Below are 7925 nucleotides of genomic sequence, written 5' to 3'. Positions count from 1 at the left end.
ACCTTGATAGAAAACCGCAGCCTTCTTCTCCTATGTTTGAGAAGCCCCAAATCACAGGCCTGAGTGGTGTATTGTGTATCAAACACCTTTCTCATCATAGTGAGGAGAGCATCACAGTCATATAGCGCATGATGTTGGATTCCAGTAATGGATTTGCGCAAGCCACGGCGGTACCACCAAAATGGGACAAAACAAAAGTTGCCTTAGTGGTGGATGTGGGAAAAGAGGCAAGGCGACATAGGAAATGCAATTTGCATTGGTTTACGAATGTCCAGTATTGTTTGGGATCTCACGGAAAACACTCCGGGGGAGCCAATGCAAACTGGATGGAAAGCACTACCGGAGCGGGCTCCTGTCTAGGTGCAGGAAAGCCTGAACCAGAGGCAGTAGCCCCTGCGTCTACTCCCTGTTGAGCAGGTGTGGTTACCAATGACATTATGGCGTCCATGCGCTGACGCAATGCCTCCTGTACATTCGTCATATCTGTACGTAAATCGGTAACCATTTGTACGATCTGTGCCAAAGGGTCCAAGGGCTCCGTTGACATGATCTTAGGCTTCTAATTCTGTTACTCACCACTCCTAAACTGCTCGGGGCATTGGTTAGACGCCCTCAAATCAGCCAGGTGGATCAAGGTGCATACCAGCGAGTAGATGCCTTCCAGAACACCATTCAATTTGAATTCGGGAAGAATCAAGAATTCTGACCACCTCAACCTGAGGGAACTCTTCTCTATGATATACCCCTCTACTGTTCCAGCAAAAACAGACAGAGGTGTTGATTGTATAAAAGAACGGGGAACACCCGCACTGCCAAACCAATGCTGCAAGAAACCACACAGATACTAATACAATACAAAGTAAAAAGGTCAAGAATCCCCCTATGCCAACTTCAGTAATACCTGTTGAATGTAGCTTGATAGGAGCGGTAGAAACAGTATCTATAAAGAAGAATACAAAATAATGAACCCCGGACAAGGTGATCTAATATCTAATCTACAACTCTAATGTGATGACAGGATCTTACCTACTGAAGAATTTTTTTTTTCTCTTTTTTTTTCTTTTTTTTTTTGGAGTGCACAGAGCAAGCTCCCATTCCATCTCCCGGTTCCAAAAATCAATTTAATATATGGTCCCCAGATAGAGGACGTATATTAAACTGATAAGAACAGATACTACACTTGATCTTAGCCAAAAGGCCGAGAAGCGATACCAACAGAAGAGAAGAGTTGGGGAAGTGAGTTAATCCAAACAGAAAACAACGAAAGGACAAAATAACAAACAGAAATGTTAGTAAAGGAGTACTAACCCGGGCGGCAGGAGGCACACACTAGTGACGGGTTGGTGCACTAGGCAGCAAAGCATTCATAGGTGCATGTGTTGATTGCTGTTGGTAGTTAATGGAAGTCCAGTACAAAATAGGTCCAGAGTAGCAGGTACGTTGATTAATTCCCAAACAGAACGCTCTTCAAGTAAGTGTTAATTCCACTTGTGTCCAGTCATAAGGTTTAGCAAGAGAGATATTGAATTAGCAAGCTGCGTAGATGCAAGGAAAACAAGATAGAACGCAGTAGTCACAGAGTCAATGAAGAACTTACTTAGTTCAGTCTCAAAGCAATCCGGAATGTAGTCCGAGTTCGGCAACAAGACTTCAAGAAAAGCAGAGTCAGCAATATGCGTAGCAGGTCGGGGACGGTCTGTAATCGGTAACCAGGAAGTTTGGATAACAACGTATGGAAGCGCTGTAGAATAACCATTCCGAAGACGGGTCCGAAGTTCCAAGAGTCGCAACAATAGGGTTTAGAATGGAGAGGAATCCGGATACAATCGCTAGGTGAGGTATAGCATTAGCAAAACAAGTGGTAAAGTAACACCACAATTAGAAGCGCTGTGTAAAAGCCAGTGTCAGATTTAAATGGTATGCAGGCAGGGTTTACACGTCACGCACAATTGGCAAAACAGCTGACAAATCACGTGATGCAGGCGATTCGAGCACGTGAACACTGAAGATCCTTCCTTACGGATAGTCTCCATGGTAACTTCCATTGATGCCAAATGGAGTGCCTTACATATCGCTTCCGGTGGCAATGTTGTCTGAGCGGCGATGATGCCTGTGCATTCTGCCGAGATGTAACAACAGGACACAATTGACAATTGAGAAAAAGTGATTGACACACCCAAATGGACGCAGGCACAGATGCAGCAAGTAACGTAGACATTCCATAGCAAAATCAACAGTGAGTCATGAACATAAGCAGCATGGCGTTGCACCAATCACCAACACAAACACAGCAACTGCAAATAACAGTGGCCTAGCTGACCTCCTTTCTCACTGACTGACCCTCTCAGGTCCAACTGGGGTCTTTCCTCTCTTCTATCTCTTTCTCCACATGTGGTCTTCATCAGGGGGCTAACCTCTCTCCCTGGCTTTTCAACCAATACCTGGCACCTTTTGCCTACTGCATGGCTTCCTTTTGCTCCAACTTTTAGTGTTATGCAGATGACACCCAGCTTTCTTTCAGGCTCCCCTCAGCCACCTCTTCTCCTTCTCTCATTCCAGACTGTCTGACCACAATTCAGGAATGGTGTGTCGCCAATTATCTCTGCCTTAATGCCAGTAAGACTGAGATCATCTTTATTGGAACACCAGCTCCCTCCTTTGCTCGCTCTCTCTGGCCGCCCACTGTGGGCCCTCTTCCTGCTCCTACTTGTGAGGCTCAGAACCATGGGGTCATCTTTGACTCCACCCTCTCCTTCTCTCTTCACATCTCTGACATTTCTAAGAAGTCAAACTATCAGCTGCAACTCCTCAGAGGTATTCTTCCTTTCCTCACTTCCCCCAGAAGCTCACTGTCTCCAGAGCTCTGGTCCACTCTAGGCTGGACAACTGAAACAGCCTCTTTCTAAATCTTCCTGCCTCTACTCTCCGACCTCATCAACTGATCCAGTTGGCCTCAAGCACAGGGATTGTATCTCTCCAGCTCTGAAATCTCTTCATTGGCTCCCAGTGGTGGCAAGGATCAAGTTCAAGACCCTGTGCAACGTCCACAAGGCTTTCTGGGGCCTGGGACCGCACTACCTCCAACTCTCTCTTCCAAAAATCCCCCCTCTCAAGCTTTTCACTCATCCACTTCTAGCTCTTTGAGGGTCCATTGCTCTTCCAAGCAGAGAGTTGGGGTCAGATCTCTATCTTCGGCTGGGGCCTCCCTCTGGAACAGCCTCCCGGCCTCTCTCAAACTTGAGCAGAACCACCTCCGGTACCGGAAGCAACTCAAGACCTTCCTCGTTGCTTTCTCTCTTCCTGTTATCTGCTGATGTCCCGACTGCTCCACGCATTGGTCACTTGGGCCCAGGCTCCCGATATCCAGCTGCACTTTGCACTGTCTCCCGGGTCCGCTAGCACTTGTGGTTTGTATCTGCAACGCTACAGTCCCTTCTCTCTGCACTTATGAGCCACCTGTTGGCTGCACTTCTTTAGCTACCTGCACTGAGCCACACGTTGGCTGCACTTTTGAGTTACCTGCACTCCCCCCCAACCCCTCCTTCTCGGCACTTCTGCCTTTCCACTTCCCTGCACTTGTGCGATCTGAATGACACAGGGCCTAGTAAGATCATTGTTTTGTCCTCCCTATGTTTCCCCCTCCTTGCCTTGTCGCACCTAGAAACACTTCTGCACAGGCATGTTATAAATGCCATATCATATCATACATGTAGTACACCAAAAACAACACATCACAATAAACGAACTACCTGACGACTGTCACATGGACAACAACTGTACTACATGTAGACACCAAACATCAGACCACAAGTAGTAAGTCACAGTACTATCTAGAAGCCAATTAACTCATGCAAGGAAAGCCCTGGACCTACAATGCGTGTTACACAACATAAACACGTCCACTGACCCACACAATACTCAGTGACATCAAAATAGTCATTTTCAATATTAACAGCCAAAGAGCAACAAAAGTGCACTGCAAGAGAAATGCACTTCTTACCTGTTTCCTGTGCATGTATACGACTGCAAGTATCCTCTCAATCCCCATCAGCCATCCTCTCCTTCCCCCAGAAGCTCTATGTCTCCAGAGCTCTGGTTCTCTCTAGACATGACTACTGCAACAGCCTCTTTTTAAATCTGCCTGCCTCTACTCTCCGTCCTCTACAACTTATCCAGAACAGGACTGCGAGACTTGTCCTTGGCCTCAAGCCCAGGTATCGTATAGCTCCAGCCGCGAAAGACCCTTTGCCTTCTGGGGCCTAGAACCGCAATACCTGCAACTCTCTCTTCGGAAATATCTTCATACTCGAGCTCTTCGCTCTTCCACCTCCAACTTCTTGAGGGTCAGGCGCTTCTCCAAGCAATGAGTAGGGGCAGATCTCTCTCTTCAGCTGGCGCCTCCCTCTGGAACAGCCTACCTGCCTCTCTGAAACTTGAGCAGAACCATCTCTGGTTCAGGAAGCATCTCAAGACTTTCCTCTTTGCTTCTGCCTCCTCTCTTCCTCTTCCCTGCTGATCTCCTGTTTGATACTGCACTGGTCACCTGGCTACCCTCTGAACTTCGGGCCCAGGTCCCTGCCCGCCCAGTTGCACACCTGCACTGCCTCCTGGCAACCCTTGTACTTGGGTCTGTATCTGCAACCCTACAGTCCCTTTACCTGCACTTATCAGACACTTGTTGTCTGTACTTAACCCTTGCACTGCCACCTGCTGGCCGCACTACTTGTTTTTTGATCCCGTGTCCTGCACTTGCCCTTCCTCCTCTTCCCCCAGCACTTTTCCTCTCCCCTGCACTTGCGTGATCTCTATGTAACTAGGCCTAGTAAGATTGTTGTCTTTGTCCTCCATTTGTTTCCGCTCCCTGGCCATGTCGCGCCTTAAAACACTTAGGTATAGGCGAGTTATTAGTGCCATATCACATCATATCATGCCGACCATCAAAATGTAGATCTGCACACTGCATTGCAAATCAAACACACAAAACACACATATTGACAAACACCCACCGACAACCCACACACTGCCTGCACCCCCAAGTGCCATGCAGTGAATGTCCATGTCACACCTACCCCATTATTAAGTTGATGGCACATACTCAACACACACATCTGGCAACAGTCAGCATGACAATGATCGGACCCACAGAAAGTACATCAGTGAGATCAATAAAAGGCTAGATCACCCTGTGTCATGCCTGCACCATGGGCGCATTAATTGGCGATCAATATGGACTAATTATTATTCATTTATCTGCGGAGAACTCTTGGATCAACCGTTGTTCACTTTTTGGACCTTGTTTCCCATTTGCGAGACTTTATTGCTTTTCTATTTTTCCCAACAAACTACACTTACCACAATGCACTTGGCTAGAACTATCTATTCCTGGCCATTCCTATTTGTAATCTTCAGAACTACAATCCCCAGAAGCCCTAGGGATCAGCTCTGCTTCCACCAGCTCAGGAACAGAGAGGGAGGAGGCAGATTGTATGCAGGTGTGCTGATTCAGGTGCAACTAATTAGCCTGCCTCTGTGCTGGGCGGGGCGGTATAAAAGCTGCTGCCTGCAGGGGCTCAGTCTCTTGCATTAAAAGTCCTTCCAGCACCTTTTTGCTTCGAGCTACGTATCTTGTAAGCGGTTCCTCCTTACTCCGGCTTTGGATCCAGTGCCCTTCCGGGCTTCTGTCTTGCAGCCGATCACGCTCTGCTGCTTTCCAGCCTTCGCCTTTGCCCTTCCGGGCTTCTGCCTTGCAGCCGATCACGCTCTGCTGCTTTCCAGCCTCCGTCTTAGCCCTTCTGGGCTCCTGCCTTGCAGCCGATCACGCTCCGCTGCTACCTTCCGCCCTTGTCTTCTGGGCTCCTGCATTGCAGCCGATCACGCTTTGCTGCTTTCCAGTCTCCGCCTTTGCCCTTCTGGGCTCCTGCCTTGCAGCCGATCACGCTCCGCTGCCTTCAACCTACAGCCTTCGTCCGCTGGGCTTCCAGCCTAGCAGTCCTCTACAGTCCTTTGCAGCCTTCTACAGTCAGCGGCCCTGTTCCTCTGGGCTTACTCCTTGCTGCCGGTCCTTCTGGCTCCTTGCCGCGCAGCCTACTTCTCTCTGCTGCCAACAGCCCTTGTACTCGGGGCTTCCTACCTTGCAGCCGATCACGCTCCGCTGCTTGCTACTTACAGCCTTTGTCCGCTGGGTTCTCAGCCTAGCAGCCCTCTACAGTACTCTGTAGCCTTCTACAGTCAGCGGCCCTGCTCTCCTGGGCTCACTCCTTGCTGCCGGTCCATCTGGGCTCCTTGCCGTGCAGCCTGCTTCACTCCGCTGCCCTAAGCCCTTTCCCTCTGGGCTCCCTTCCTTACAGCCCTGCTCCTCTGGGCTTGCTCATTGCTTTCCTGATCTTCTGAGCTCTCAACCTTGTACCTTACCATCCTCTGCTATTCACAACAGTTTACCTACATTATTTACTTTCAGTTATTGCAGTCTCCCTGTTTCCTGACTGCTGCTCCCTTGCTATCTTACTTGTTTTCAACCCTCTATTCTTTATTCCAATCCAATCCTGTTATATGACTTTTCCTTCATTTCCTTCTGCTAGTTTGCTATCGACTTCCTTTTTCCTGGATTTGTCTGTTAGTGTCTTATCTTGTTCTGTTTATAGACCCCTTGTACAGAACTTGTCTGTTGGTTTCCATCAGGCAACCTCTGCCCATTCCCTTGTCTCGTTTCTGTGTTGCAGACACCCATAGCTGTTGTTCCAAGCCACGAGCAATCAGTGTGGGCCTCTGTTATAGCAAACTGTGCAGAAGGCTAGAGTTTTTCCTAAGGTCCGTGGAATACTCTTTTCCTATATCTGCATACACCCCTAGAGGGAATCCATTCTGTTGTACCTTATTTCCTTGCTACAGTTGCCTACTCTTCATTCTCATTACTTTCAGCTGTGTGTGTACTTATCTGTCCACCTTAGTTCGGCACAACCACCCAAAACCCTTCCTGGGTGTCCAGTGCCACTCTTAACAGAGTGCCATCCGTGACACCCTGGCAGTGTTTCCCATTTCATGATATGGAACGCCATCATCAGCGTAGCACAGGGACAGTGCACTAAACACTGGCATGGTAGCCAATGATGCAAAGTCCAAGAACTTCTGAACCCAAATTCTCACCAATTGCAATGAAAACAGGATTTTGCAGAAGGTAGCACTTCACAGAGGTAGATGTCAGACCAGGGCTGGGCACCGAGGTAACTGGCATGAAACACACAAGCAGACATGACAAAGCAATGAGAAACAGAGACAAAAGTAAAAAGCACACAAAATGGTGCCGCCAACTCGAAAGTTAAATGTTAAATGTTAACGGTATTTGTACCGCGCACCGTCACCAACGGAATTGGTTCCCAGGCGCTCTGGCGGATCTGTAAACGATAAGGTGGGATGGGTTAGTAAGGTGAAGAGGGAGTAGGATAGTGAGAGGAGTGGTGTTCTGTTGGCAGCTTCAACTCGGTATACACCAGGTGCTGAGCTTTGGTGCAGGCATTGGATTGGTGTCAGTCCGCGTGTGCTGTTGCTCCGGCTTATGTGTTGTTGCAGTGTTATGAAGTGCGTGCGGCTTGTGGTGCGAGAGATGGTTGTGTGAGTTTTTGAGTGAGATAAGTATGCAGAGTTTGAGGTTATATTGATTAGTGGGTTACCTGACCTTTAGCATGCTAACATTCACAGTTTTGTCTAAGTGTGGCACTTGTTGGCCTTCACAATCCTATCTAGAAGCGGCGCAGGCCAATGTTCAGAATTCTATCTTGGTATGGGCATGCTAACATTCACAATCTTATCTAGAAGCAGCGCAGGCTGGTGTTCACCATTCTAAGTGTGGCACATGCTAACATTCAAGTTTCATCTAGGCGCAGGCATGCTATTCTTCAGTCAAAATCCTATCTAGATGCGACGCAGGC

The 7925-nt window shown here is 48.3% G+C and overlaps 1 pseudogene; it reads right to left on the bottom strand.

Moving 5' to 3' along the window:
- Positions 1 to 1032: 1032 nt before the first annotated feature.
- Positions 1033 to 1210, bottom strand: LOC138496249 (U2 spliceosomal RNA; annotated as a pseudogene).
- Positions 1211 to 7925: the final 6715 nt, after the last annotated feature.

This window comes from Ambystoma mexicanum, chromosome 10 (assembly GCF_040938575.1).
Source record: "Ambystoma mexicanum isolate Mex_15411 chromosome 10, UKY_AmexF1_1, whole genome shotgun sequence".
Classification (NCBI taxonomy): Eukaryota; Metazoa; Chordata; class Amphibia; order Caudata; family Ambystomatidae; genus Ambystoma; species Ambystoma mexicanum.
The sequence above is the reverse complement of the archived record's forward strand: the minus strand, read 5'-3'. Positions and strand labels throughout refer to the sequence as shown.